This window comes from Myotis brandtii, unplaced genomic scaffold (genome assembly GCF_000412655.1).
Source record: "Myotis brandtii unplaced genomic scaffold, ASM41265v1 scaffold192, whole genome shotgun sequence".
In the NCBI taxonomy this organism is placed as follows: Eukaryota; Metazoa; Chordata; class Mammalia; order Chiroptera; family Vespertilionidae; genus Myotis; species Myotis brandtii.
This window is the reverse complement of record NW_005357159.1, coordinates 893,294-908,755: the sequence shown is the minus strand read 5'-3', so window position 1 is coordinate 908,755 and position 15,462 is coordinate 893,294.

The window sequence follows — 15,462 nt, the reverse complement described above, 5'->3', positions numbered from 1 at the left end:
AGCAGGTGGTTATCTCCTGAGGGGTCCCAGACTGTGAGAGGGCACAGGTTGGGCTGAGGGACACCCCCCCCCACACACACACACACACACACAGTGCACGAATTTCATGCACCGGGCCTCTAGTAAACTAATAATTAAAAAGATTAAACTAGAGCTACCTATGATGCATCTATCAACATGAATAAATTGTATGAATATAATTATGAGTATAAAAATAAAGCTACTAAAAGTATATGTTCATCGTGATACTATCAATGTAGGAAGGTAAAAAAAAGCATGGATACATTTATAATAATTAAATATATATAAAAATATTAACACATGAATGGGAAGGATGCATTCAATCCCAGGCTGGCGGTTGATTTTAGAGAAGGAAGAAGTATGGAAATCATGTAGGTGACTTAATTTTGTCTACAGCATTTTATTCTTAAATTAAAAGGATTAGAGGTAAATACGGTAAAATAATACCATTTATTAAATGGGTGGCAAGTATGTGGAAACTTGACATATCATTCCTATTTTTATGCTTACAATTTTCATAATGAGACAAAAACCAAAGAAATATTTAAGAGGAGAAGGTCTTGAGAGTTAGAGAAATCCAGTTCCCAGTTTAGTCCACATCATTTTCAGTGGGTCCATGTGCAAGTTATTTAATCTCACTAAACTGCTTTCCCCCCATCTGTGCCTACCTCAACTGTGAATGGTGGAATATTGTGAAATTTAATGGAGCTTATATAAACCACTTGGCACACAGCATACAAAACAAATGCTAGCTCCCTCTCTTGCAAAGTACTGTTCAGTGACATCAGTTCAAGCTCCATGCTTTTGTGTAACTTAGAAAAAGGCTCTGGGTGGGGCTAGGGATCCAATAGGAAAACATACTCTACCTGGTTGCTTTTTCCCAGCCTCCCTTTCCTTTTAAACCTCTACCTTTTCTCAGGTGTTGAAGTGTGCATGTGAATAGGTACACACACATACGCTATAATTCACAAATGTTTTAGAGTGGAGGCTAAGCTCTTGGAGGGAGGGAAAGCTGTCTGTGTAATTGTATGTAAACATGAAGCTTCTCTTGACTTATGGGCTCCAAAGAATTCTATCACAGTGAAACTGGAAAGCAGTTCAACTTTTCATGTTAAACAAAGTGCTTGCTGGCTGAATTCTCACGGTGTATGCATTCATTTTTATGTAGGCTTTCACAGCAATATAATGAGGACAGTTCTGTATGGTCAGCTTTCAATTATCCTTGCTATGGAGCTATCAGAGAGCTCAGGCTAATACAGAAATTTCATCTGAATCAATAGTGCCAATTTTTCCCCCCAATTGCCATTTGAACTCACCAAAAAGGTAATAGATTCAAGCACCTACTCCTTTTTGTTCTTTTTTCTTTGTGCTAGAGAATTTATTAAAGAAAAAAGGGAAAGTCAAAATATCAGCAGCAATAAAAGTAATAAAGGGACGGAACAATTGAAAGGTCTCTGTTACTCTGGAGATCTTGTAAAATGCCTCCAGAAAATCAAGCTGATTGAAATAGTGGCTTTCAATTCGATGTGGTGTATCTCTAAACTGAAGCTCAGAGCTTCTCATGACTAAGCTTAGTCCACAGCGGAGGGCGAGGTGGAGAGAACAGGTAGAAAGGACGCTGGATCACCAGGGTCAACAGCAGAGATTTCCATTCACATGAACAACCACATAACCATGCGGGGCCTGAAAGGAGATGTCCAATAAGGAACAGCAAAGGCCCCTAATGACACAGAAGGGTTCCCTAGTGTCCAAAAATGCCCCACAATCCAACTCTAGGGGTTGAAAGATTGTGGAAAATCAAAGAAGTCCATAATGTAGATAATATAGGAGACTACTCAGGGAGGTACCTCCCAAGACCATGAGAATAAAGAGAATGAACTTAATAAGAAACAACACATAATGAATAAGGTTACACATCCACAAAAGTTGCCCAAAATATTGAAATTAAGTAGCAAATTAATGTGACTAACAGCCAAACATAATTAAAAATAAATAAATCAGACTCTTATGTATGCTGACCCTGATGTACCCTGTATTTATAAGGATAATATAAAGCAATAGTATTGGGAAGGAAACATGTATTTAATGAAATAAACCTATCTCTCCATTAGTAGACATATCTGAGGAGTACAGTTTATACAGTGTTTGGAGCTCTGAGAATGAGCTTACTAAGTGTGCAGAGAGAAAAGTACTGGACAGTTCTGCTGAGTATCTTGAGTTTCATTGCTTATGTTGGAAATGTAAAGTGAGTGAACCTCAAAGGTCCTTCTATTTATGTATGAGATCAAAGATAAATTCAGAGTTCTTTTTAGCTTTAAGGTTCTGTGATTCTATTAGCAATGATGGATGACACCTGAGGAAGAAGAGCAGAAAGAAAGAATTCCTTTCCATGGATTGCTGTTGCTGTCCTTTATTCTTGTATGTGAATGCAAGTAATTTCTTTAACTTTGGTAAAACACTATACTCTTTCAAATGCTTTGCTCCAAATCTGAATAGAGTGCCTTTGATGTAAGCAATGCAGGGCAGTTGTTTGAAAATGTGATTTGGAGATCAAGTTCTTGACCTAATATGGTCAAGGTCTATTTTGAACTCTTATTTGAAAATGGCAGCAACAGATTAAAGACCAGTTTTATACCACAAATTGAAAGGAGAAAAGTCTATTTGACCAATATTTAATTTCTTGCTCTTTAAGATTCAAATTTGGTAAGTCTTTGGATGTTGAGTATTAAGATTATAGTACTGCCTTGTGCAGAAACACATTTCTAGTCTACACTATGGAATGGTAAGCATGCAGAGTGGTCCATCACTTGTGTTCATGGCACATTGATGGCTACTGGCTTGTGACCCATTAGCAGGTCAAGTTCATTGTCAGTAACCACCATATTATCCTAACCTCTCCTGCTGACCACAGAACAAATGAAGCAGAAGATAAGGTTCTTTCCCAGATCATTACATTCTTCCAATTTAGTAAATTTATTTCTTTCCTGACGTAGCAAAGTAGCATTAAGCATTGTCATGCTGAGAGCTGACACAGAGGTGCTACAGAAGAAGCCAGATGGCTGCCAATGCAGTGGTGGGGTTATGCTGAGGTCCCCACTGTCCCAAGTCTGTACTCAGATGTTCAGGTCTAGAATTGGTTCTGTTTGCACATTTATTTATTGTTTTACAATATATTTTTATTGATTTCAGAGAGGAAGGGAGAGGGAGAGAGTTAGAAACATCAATGATGAGAGAGAATCATTGATTGGCTGCCTCCGGCATGCCCCACACTGGGGATCAAACCTGCAACCCGGGTATGTGCCCTGACTGGGAATCGAAACATGACTTCTTGGTTTATAGGTCGATACTCAACCACTGAGCCATGCCAGCTGGGCATGTTTGCACATTTAGATTTGACTGGAGTCAAAGGTAACAGCAAATAACCAAACTCACAAGGGATTGATGTAAATAAAAATTAATATTCCAATCTCTTAATTATAGTGGCAAATACCACTTTATCATGAACAGACTATTGATGCTCCATATTTAGGACCCACTCTTTTAAAGACCTTTTGTTCCTGGAAAGGTGAGTAAATTTCACAGTGATGCTTGCTGCATCAGCCAGGGTCCAATCAAGAGAGAGCTAAATCACACAGTAATTCAAACAGGAAACATCCTATCTAATAAAAGGGTAATATGCAAATTAACTGTCACTCTATCACAAAGATGGCAGCACCCATAGCCACAAGATGGTGGTGCTCAGTCCTCTTAGCCCTGCCAGAGTCCCCCAGTCCCAGGGGGGCGGCCGCTGAGAGCGGGCAGCGTGAGCGACCTGGTGGAATGCTTGCTTCATCTCCACTGGGCAGCGGGCACAGAGCAGGCACAGAGTGGCTGCGTGGGGAGGGGGAAGGTGGACGCTTGCGTCATCGCCCTGGCAAAAACGCAAGTGTTCCGTGCCCGCCCGCAGAGGGCCTCTGGCCAGGCCAGGAGCAGAACGCTTGCATTGTTGCAGGCCGGGCTGAGGGACTCCCCGCTCCACCCCCCCTCCAGCCCCGCCCCCGTGCATGAATTTCTTGCACCGGGCCTCTAATTTAATATAAAGAATTATTAACTATATCAGAGCATTGGAGTTATAAGAAATCAGCTATTAAGAGAGATATGAATAATTCTAGGGCAAATATTTTGACCCAAATTTGACCACAAACAATCACAGAAAATACACAACTTGTGAAATGCCAGGGTACATGTTGGAGTTGTATCAAGGAACCCAGGATAGCAGAATCCTGTATAATCACACCTGGAATTTACTGTGACATCACTTGGGAAGGTATAAGAGGAAGCTCTGGCCACTGGGTGCTGTTGGCTGTTCCATGCTGCAGGAACCGGGGGGTGGAGAGGCCACCCACAGCGAAGGAATACGGTGAAGAGAGCAGACCAGAGCCAGGAAGACAAACCCTTTCCTCCTCTGGTGCCCCTCCTGTCTCCTCTAATGACATGCATAACATTCTGCCAGATGGGAAAGGGAAGGTATCTACAGGGTCCCATGCCATTCTTATTGAGTAGGTAATGAAAGGTGGATTTAGAACTGAGGCAATAAATTGACAACTGACACACTTGCCAAGTCAGTTAGCATGAAATTAGTTCATAGAAAGGTAGACAGTTTTGAAAAATGTGTCAGTCAAGCCAAAAAAAAAATTCCAATGTAGTCTCCTTATCCTAAGACAGATCATACCTCTCTGTTCAAGGAAAATGTCTACGGCTCCAGACTCATAACTCGGGTAGTTCTGGATAAACGCGATCCAATCCTTGTCTTGTTTTCTAAGTTCTGCAATGACCATCTTTTGACCGTGTTTGGGCAGGGGAATCATACAATTAACCTGGTTTTAATTTTCTTAGATTTTTATCACTTGCATGGCCTATCTCCCTAATGCAGTGGTTCTCAACCTTGGCTGCACATTAGAATCACCTGGGAATCTTTTTAAAATCCTGATTTCTGGGCCTCACCCTCCGGAAATGCTGTTTCTTTGTTACTAATGTTGTGGCCCCACCCCATAACAAAGAAACAGAATTTCCAAAGGCTGAGGCCCAGAAATCAGAGGGAATCACTGTCTCAAATGAGTTTATGAATTGTGATTCTCCTTGCAACATCCAGTGTCACTAGATGGCGCTGTAGAGCAATTAAGCTTTGTGCATAAATGTGATTTTTAAACATTATTTTAAAATTAGATTATTTTTATAAAAACATTTTGCACAGGCACTGGGAGTTATATGAACTGAGAATAGTGTGAGAGTATGTTCATCAGGTTTTTTTAATCTAAAATAGCTGGTGTGGCAAGTCTGAGAGACCTTGAGAGCAAAAGGACTGGGAGGAATAGTAGACATTTAGGAAGATAACAGAACCAAGGTCAAATTCAGTTGCTATTTGGGATCATTGATGATGACAGAGAAAGTATGGTTCAAAGTCAAATTGTCAAAGCTAAACTGGCATCACCAAAATGAAAACGTGAGCTAAGTGAACACTTCAAAAATAGTGCATTATAAAGTGTGATTTGATCATTATGTATATGCAAAGTCCAGCAATATACCTGATGTTTTACTGTCTAGTTCACATGAACAATCCTAACTGGTTTTATTTTTTTACTAGTCTTACTTTGGATTAGGATTTTCACTTTGTAAAGGGAGTGTTTTAAGCAAGCATGTCAAACTCGTGGCGGGCGGGCCGCATGTTTGACATGCTTGGTTTTAAGGGATGTAAGCGATGATATGAAAATTGTGTTTAGGATATAGTAGAGCATTTTTAAGGAGGCAGTGAGTGACATAGCAAGGCATGAAGTCAAGCAAGATAGGAGTTGACTTTATATACCGATGTTAAGAGAGGCTATAAAGAAGGAAGAGAAGGTGCTGGCCATGTTTGGACATTTGACTCATACTGTAGGGCAGTAAAACTAGTTGATTCAGCTCATTGCTTTCAATCTCCTCAGTCAGTACAGCCCTGCCAAGTTTTAAACCAGACAGCAGACAGCAAGAATGGCTGGACGGCTGTGCTGCAATCCATTTATTGTACTACACAGAGCGATAGCTAGGTTCCTACGATGCCATAACATGAAAAAGAGCAGATTGCACTTAACCTATAGATTAATGGCTTTTGATGGGAACGTAGCTGGAGATAGGGAAGCCAGCGGTCATGCCTCAAACAGGAGATGTGGCAGGGAAAAGGAAACAACCCAACAGCTTTGGAATAAAGAAGAAATGGCGATCAGGGATTTACGGGGTCAAGAAATGAAGAGGAAATACAAAGGAACTTAAAAAGGAAATTATTCCTTAACTTCAGGAAATTAACTGCTGATTTTTTCCTTGTAAGTTGGAGCCTTGAGTAGTGGGAGATGCCCGTGATGTGTTGAGAGGAACACCTGTCAGATTGTATTGTAATTCGGACACTCGGTGCCTAAATGTATGACAACTCGGCAATCTCGACCTGAGGACCCCAACGGGGTTTAGTGCCACAGTCTTCTCAGTCTCTACAAAGTTCACCATAGCTGAGTATTGATCCCTCATTCTCTTCCGATTATTGGACTTTAAATTTGAGTCATAGAATTCCTACTCTGGATATCTTCTTAAAATTAACCTAGGGCAAACGTGTAATTCTTAGGTACTGCCTCTGTAGTCAAGGTTCAGGAGATAATATGGTTAACAGCAGCAACAAAATAAGTCAGTCAGTTACTGAGTGTACAGAGGAAATGTTATTTCTATTGCAGCTGTTCTAGGAACTCCAGCTTGGAGGAGGTTTTGCTGAGCAGGAACTGGACCACTCATCCCAGGGCCTCTCAGTGGTGGGAGATGTTGGTAACACGGCAGGAAGGGAAGTGATGCTCATTTTAGTCTCTCCTGTGGCTTGTCGAATCTTCTATCACATCACTCAACATGTGGTATGCTTGATGTGAACAGATCCGGGGCTTTTTAAAAAACCCTGTAGGGATTGGGCCCTGTATCAAGTTGGTATGTTTGAACTTAGGGGTAGAGACAGAAGCAAGAAAGAGAAAGTACGGTGTCTAGAATTATGTTTATTTACTGCAGTCCTTTAAAGCTGACCTCAGGTCACCCAGCCAGAAAGCAGCAGACCCAGCATAGCACACCTAGCAGCGGGACAGGTAAACTCTTGTACAATGAAATTAATGAACATGGAAGTTCCTTCTTTTTAAAGCTGAGAGTATTCCATTTTGTGTCTATGTTGCATTTTCCTTATGTTTGTTGATGGACAATTGGATTGTTTGTACATCTTGACTATTGTGACTAGTGTGCTGTCCACGTGGGAGGGCTGCTGTGTCTTCCAGAGCATGTGCAGCCACACGACTGAACCCTGAGGACATTACGCTGTTAGATGAGCCTGTCACAGAAAGACTGACACTGCATGAGTCCACTTACATGGGGTATCTAGAAGTCACATTCATAGATTCAAAGAGTGGGATGGTGGTTGGCAGGGGCTGCGGGGGAGGAGGGGAAAGGAGGGATAAATGGGGAGTCACTAGTCCAAGGGCATAAAGTTTCACTTAAATAAGGTGAGTAAGTACTAGAAATCCACCGTACAATATTGAACCTATCCTATATAATAAAAAGCTAATATACAAATTGTCCCCTCGACCAGGAGTTAGACCGGGAGTTTGACCAGGGGGTGGGGCCGGCCTGCCAACCACCCGAGGCCCCTCTGTCTAGCCAGCCCTGATCAGCCCCCCCACCCCAATCAGGGGGTGCCGACTGGCCAACCGCCCGTGGCCCCTCCCCCCGGCCAGCCTGACCCAATCAGCCCTGATCAGGGCAGGCCAGCCACACCCCACCCATGCACAAATTCGTGCACCAGGTCTCTAGTCTACATATATATAAAAGCCCAAGCGACCGTTATGACCGGATGACCGAACCACCGGTCGACCGGTCGCTATGATGCACACTGACCACCAGGGGGCAGATGCTTAATGCAGAAGTTGCCCCCTGTTGGTCAGTGTGCTCCCACAACCAACCTCCCATGGTTGGCCAACCTCCCACAGTCAACTCCCCCCGATCAGCCAACCTCCCACAGTCCCTCCCCCTAGCTGGCCAACCTCCCAAGGTCCCTCCCCCGAGCAGGGGCCAGGACTGGGCGAGCTGGCCCTGATTGGCCCAGATCACCGGCCAGGACAAGGGACCCTACCAGTGCACAAATTCATGCACCGGGCCTCTAGTAGTCAATAATCCTATATTGTGCACTTAGAAATTTAAGAGGGTAGATCACATGTAAAGTGTTGTTACCACAATAAGATAAAATAAGTGAAAAGAGATGAATGAACCTGGAGATGAGTGAGGCATTCCCTCTGTCACAGCTCACTCCTCGTTGTGTGCACCTCTGTGTTAGCTGGGACCTCTGTCCCTTGAAGGGTTGAGTAGATGGAATAACTGATAAATTACCCCCTCACTTTCCTTATCTGTGAAATGGGGACTTAGTGAGGCCTCCCCTGTGAGACGTGGTGATAGTCCATATAAAGCTCTTAGATGATTGCCTGACATGTGGTTGCATATAGAGCTTACGTTAGTTGTCACTATCATTAAAAAATGAACTGGGGAGTTGTTATTCAAATAGTATGAGGTTTCAGATATGCACTAGATGACTAAGTTCCAAAGATCTGCTATGCAGTACGGTGCCTACAGTTAACAACACTGTATGGTGCACATCAAAATTTGTTAAGCCCTGGCCGGTTTGGCTGAGTTGGTTGGGTGTTGTCCCGTGCACTGAAAGGTGGCCAGTTGGATTCCTGGTCAGGGCACATGCCCGAGTTTCGGGCTCCATCCTTGGTGGGGGTCATGTAGGAGGCAGCTGAGTGATGTTTAGCTCTCATATTGATGATTTTTTCTCTCTCTCCCCCTCTCCCTTCCTCTCTCAAAAGAAAGAAAGAAAGAAAGAAAGAAAGAAAGAAAGAAAGAAAGAAAGAAAGAAAGAAAGAAAGAAAGAAAGAAAGAAAGAGAGGGAAGAAGGGAGGGAGGGAGGGAGGGAGGGCACGAGGGAGGGAGGAAAGAAGACATTGATAAAAAAAATCTTTAAAAAAATTGTTAAAAGCGTAAATCTCATGTTAAGTGTGCTTACCACAGAGAGGGGTAAAACCAAGGGACACAAAAAAAATTTGGAGAGATGTTGGATATATCTATTACCTTGATTGTGATGATATCAGGGGTGTCTGCCTATGTTCAAACTTACCAAATTGTACATTAAATATGTGAAGTTCTTTGCATAGGAATTATGTCTCAGTAAGACTGTTATGTTTTTTAAAAGACCTCATTTAACATCCTCTGCAGTATTAACAAATGAAGAAAACTTGGCATTCCATGTTTAAACTTTCCTCAGTCTGTGCCTAACTACCATGGTTTCTGAGCCCCCAGCAAAACTAACAAGTCTGGAGAAACTTGGAACTCTGACGTGGGAAAAGACCCCAAGGCCTCAAAGCCTCACGGTCCACCTTCCAGCTGTAGGCGCTGCGGCCAAATGGCAAGCATTAAAATATTCCAAGAAAGATGAAGTCTGGAGCCAGAGCCGAAAGAAATCAGAAGGGGAAACATAATCATTTTAAGGATGCCCAGTTACAATTAAGTAATACAGAACTAAAACTGAACATTTTTTTGTTACACTCTCTATGAGTAATGTTTGTACTTTGAAACTTTTAAAATATTTAAGACAAGAAGAAATGAAACGCATGGCAACCAGTTAAGGTCATACATTTAGGACAAAAATGATGAAATATTAAAATGAAAGAAAGAAATGTTCTCACTGAAATACTGAGATTCTGTGGAGATGAATTATTCAAAGTAGGAGACCCGTGTGACCTCCAATCTATTATGTAACAGGGGGGAAAGGGCAGTAAAGATCAAGTGCGGAGCAACGCCAGGGATCCAGGAGCTGACGGCAGGCACCACTTAATAATATTCTAGCTTCATGCTTAGGTTCGAGGGAAGGGTCTTCAAAGAAAGAAAAGGTACAGTTGGCTTGTGTTTTCAATCAGGGCACTAAAGTGGTCAGGACAGACTGGGGTCTGCTGCAGTAACAAACAACCCGAACCTGGAGGCCTAAAACAACATAGTGTTATTTCTTGCTCACAGTAGACATCTATCGTGAGTTGGTGAAGATCTCTGTTCACCAGTCACTTAAGGAGCGAGGTGGCTAATGATACAGCTTCTACCTTGAACTTTGCCAATCTCTGTTCTCCAGAAATATGAGAGCCCAGGGTTTTAGATCATATGAAATGCTAACATCCAGAACTGGCACATCACGTTTGCTCGCAACTCCCTAATAAGACCATTTTCAAGGGTCAGAAAGCACAACTTGTTTCCAGAAGTGAGGAAGGAACAGACAGATTTGGAGGACAATCCTAGTGATTCCCATGCCGCTCTACATAGCACTTGCTGGAAGGAAAACCTGTTTGCAAGGCTGGGGGCTTCACACACCTTCTTTGTTCATGAGAAAACAGCTCCTGACTCCAGCACTTAACATGAGCAGAACATTTGTGGCTAAGATGCTCATAAACTCAAGATGGTGAGTTTAAGGAAAGGATTTTAGCTTTAATTTTGGTAGTAATTGCCATAAATGTAATGGAAATCCAATGGACTGTGGGAGTAGACAAGGGCTTTAACAAGCATCTAGCCTCAGGGACTTGAACTCAAATGGCTACAGGTTCATGCCCATTCCCTTATGTACTGTCAATGACTGCTTTATGCTACAATGCTAGTTGCAGCACTGTCTGTATGGACACAAAGTCTAAATATTTACCTATCCAACCCACCAACCAAAAATCATCATAATTATTATTTGGCATACTTACTTCTAACTTTTTCTATGCGCACCTGTACAATGAAAAAATATTCTATATTAATGCCCTCCAGTAGAACTTTCTGTAAGTAATGGAAATATTGTGTCTGCACTGTTCAATCTAGTAGCTATTGAATACTTGAAATGTGCCTTGTACAACTGAGTATATAGATCTTTAATTGTATTTAATTCTAATTAATTAAAAAGTAACTGGCCACATGTGATACCATCCATACCAATATAGTACATGCCATATTAAACAGAATTTTCTTGAAATATTTTTATTTGCTTAATATTTCATGATCTTTTCTGCAAATCACTAAATCGTCTTTATAGAGCCCCTTATTCTGACTGCATAAGGTTACAATGTATTATTGTGTCATGATTTACTTTATTTAACCAAGCCCCTATCACTGACATTTAGATTTTCCAATTTTTCACTATTATTATAATCTAATTCTGTGATGAACATATTTGTGCATTCAAATATTTGCACATGTCTTTGATTATGGACTTAGCCTAAATTTTTAGATGTAGAACTGCTTGATCCAAGAGCAAAAATGTTTCTCAAATTCTTGAAACATAAAATCAAGTTGCTAGAGAAAGCCTTCCACTCTACACTCTTAACCGCGATGTGGGAGAGAATGCCTGCTCCCCATACTCTTCTGCATAGAGTTTAAAGAACTGTCTTGAAAATGCTCTTTTCTCTTTCATCCGAACGCAAGCGTCCCTTTGGATGTCAAAGGGATACTTGAGTAGGACACTGTATGAGGATCCATCAGTATGCGGAGAGAGGCGGGGGCAGAGAACAGAACATTTTCCGCTGAAGTTTTCTGTACAGCCAAGGCTTCGGGCAACTTGATTAATTTGGGTAATCACTTCTGAATGTAGTGCTGTAGTCTAAGTCCTTATTCCGTGGCAGGTCCTGACATTGAAATATTCTTGCTTGGGGCTGATGAAGACTTAAATGAACTTGTATGTCAGAAAGTGAAATAGGTATGCAGATGAGGAGGGAGGAACTTGCCTGCCTCCACACCCCATTCCGCAGGGGGAAATTGTAAGAACTAGGCAGCACAGAGATAGAGGGGTGGAAGAATCAGGAAGTCAGTGGTAAGTCAGAGGCTCAGACACCGCTGCAAGTGATGTAAACCCAGGTGAGAGGTCGTGATTGAGAGCAGGGTCTTCTGGTCTGAAAAACATGGGAGTGCGTAGTGCCCTGCCATCATTCATCATGTAACCCGAGTAGGTGACTTTATCTCTCTGAGCCTCAGTTTTCTCATAAGGATAATAGCAGTATTTCTATCTAAGGATTATCAAAAGTAATCTATGTGAAAAATCCAGCACAGGGCCTCACCCATGTTTATAGAGCCTACAAGGACAAGAGAGGGCCTTCAATGGGGCCGGGCCATCTTTCTCTCATACCTAAACCCTAGGCTGCCTTCTCCTGGGTTTGGCTGCACCCTCTCCTTCATGGCAAGGATTCTCACCAACCGGCAGGTCCCTTTGGCCTGGACTCATAAGGCAGCTACAGCGTATGTGTGGCTCGGAGAGGAAGGGAATCTCTAACAATGTGCTTTCACCAGCTGCTCCTGAAAGTCAGACAGCCTGCCTGCAGGATGGCCCGGACTACGAGTGGCCCTCAGGATTTGAGGGTGAGGGTGGCTGTCCCTTTCCCTGTCTTAATAATTACTTTCTTCCCAATAACTGATTATAATGGGTCAGATCAGACTACACTGAGGCTGCCTATGCATTTCGACATTTTCCCACCAATGTTTATTTTTTGGCTTTAAAATGTACCAGTGTTGTATTTGATTGATTGATTGATTAGTTGGTTGGTTGATTTTAGAGAGAGAAAGGGGGTGGAGGGAGAGAAAAACATCAATTTATTGTTCTGCCCACTCATGCACTCATTGGTTGATTCTCGCATGTGCCTCGGGGATCAAACCCACAACCTTGATGTCTTGGGACGATGCTTTAACCAACTGAGCTACCTGGCCAGGGTGTATTTCTTTTTTCTTTTCAGTTTAGGAGGTGCCATTTCTACCATCTAATGCCAATGATATAAGCAGCACTGTTGTATGACACAGAGAGAAAGAGAACACATTCTTTCCATTTTTGGACAGCTAGATTCCTCTCCTGCTCTTATGGATCTTTCCCTGCCTCCTTTAAAACCCACAAAGGCCAAAAGTCACTGGGGAAATGCCCAAAGAGAGGACTAAGCCCATATGAAAGACAGTCAGAAGCAGGCTCACCAGAATAATAACCACAGGGACCATCTAGCTCCCCATCCCCCACCCCCGACCCCCCTTAAACCCACTCGGCCACCACACACACACACACACACACACACACACACGCTCCTCCTTTAGCTAATTCCTCAACACGATACTAACATTTCAGGAAAGGCTTGGGTGATTCTTCTTTAGGAAATAATGCTCAACACTATTTATAAACTTGAGTGCTCTTGCGTTGGTAAGACATTGCATGGGCAAAGATGAGATTACACAACCCAGACAACCTTGCTGTGGCCACAGAAAATCTCTGCCACTATGTTCAAGGGTCAGAAACGAAGAAGTGTCAAGCTCTCACCAACTCTACAGTGACTGCTGAAAGCACCAGCCAAGTTTTTAAAACAAAGAGGCGACAGCCACGTAGCTCACACGGAAAGCTACTGTAACTCAATCTGGGTATTACAACAGCCGGTTTCATTACCAGCAGGAGGAAACTGACTTTTTTACGGTGGCGCCCAGAAAGCCAGCGGAAAGGTTACATTTTCATAAAGACGTGTGTGGGCAGGGCATGCAGAGCCAGTTGCTGAAGAAGAGACAGAACCTGGGTGTGGAAGTACTTTCAAGTTCAAGCACGAAGACCAGTGATCGGTCGTCCCAAACTACCTGCCTTAACGCCGCCGCCCCTGGGTCTCTAGGAGGGGTACAGCCACCAGCCTTCAGGGAGAGCCATCTGTTGTCCTTATCCCCCACCCCACCCCACCCGCACTCTACTCACCTAATATATTTCCCAGTGAAACAATTCGTTAGTACATTCACAGATGAAACTGATTATGATGGAATTAAAGCGTTGCCTGCTTCTTTCTACAAATTGAATTATGAGACTCAGATTGAATTCTTAAAAAAAAAATAAAAATCTCTTCTTGAGTCTTTGCCGGAGGAAAATGAATCACACGTGTTGTGAAGTTTGTCATGGTCTCCTTGTGTTGCCACGGTACAGGGTGAACCTGCATGGTAGAAGTCAGAGAATGGGAGTGAGTACCTCAGCTGGGCCTTTAAAACAGCCCCCATGGAGCTCAGAACTCACGACAACCTCTTGATTGGTGCTGTAGCTGAGATTCAGACAGGCCAAGCCAGCCATTCATAAGCTGGTTCAGTTAGGACTCCCTGGAGAAATTGTAATGTCTGTCATGTCTTGGACATGGTGTGGGTTTCAAATCATAAAATAGAAAGTCTGAAATATTCTGAATGACTGTATTTACATCACCCATTTTTAACTGGTATATCACCATTCACATTGCTAGAGAAAGTAGCTTTGGGAACTATTGCTCTGACTATAAATGAATGATGCAAGGCACCAACCCAGCAGCATGGAGGTGGGGAACTGTATGTGAACCTTGTGAGTTAGTAAGCATTAATAAACTGGTTTGGGGCAACACAATCCAAACGCACTTTATTGGAAAGCCACGGTACATTAGGATTTTCCCCTCAAAGTGTTTCAGAGCCGTATGCCTTTATCCAAAACACATGAAACACGACAATGAAATTCTACAGCCCTTCACTCTTTTCTAGTACCTGGTAGATTAGAGGCACCGTGGGAGGCATGAAAGAATCCACCCCAGGCCCCACGTTCAGGGTATTTACGGCCTATTAAGAAAAACATTTTCCCCCAGTAACAGAGGGAATTAAAATATAGCCAGTTCCCCCATTTGTTGTAAAAAAAAAATAGAAAGAAAACTGTAGAACTGCTAGAACGCATTATTATTGCCTTAAAAAATATATAAACAAATGCCAGCAAAGTCAACTTAAAGCGTCATGGATTAGAGGTTGTTTTTCAAGCCCTGACCGGTTTGACTCAGTGGATAGAGCGTCGGCCTGCGGACTGAAGAGGTTGTTTTTCATACCGACCCATAAACTGAGTCAAAGGAAGTTTGGGTAACTTGACCAAGGTCACACCTCTGAGCTATTTAATGGCTCCGATGGCACCAGACATCAGCTTTCGGACTCTCAGATGAAGACCCTGCGAGCACTAGACAGGGTTTGGGCCAGGCTCTTTCTGGCTCTAAAATTCTATAACTCTCTGAGGACTCTGTGACCACGCTGCCACACACCTGTCATTCTTTTCAATTAATAAAATCACTCAGTTGGACAAAATTAATTGCTTCATTAAGATGGAGGAAATGCTATATTTAATCACTAAAAATGACATAAAGCCTCATTCATTTTAGGGGAACTTTGATATTTAAAATTTCAATACGGAGAAAGTTTACAGAATTGTCTAACAAGGAAAGGCAACACGTCTATTACTGCGTAGTATTTGATTACCTATGAACTTTGATGATGTCATTGAGCATCTAGTGAACTGTACTATTGCCTCCTTGCTCTAAAGCGCGTGTGCACACTGCCATTCTA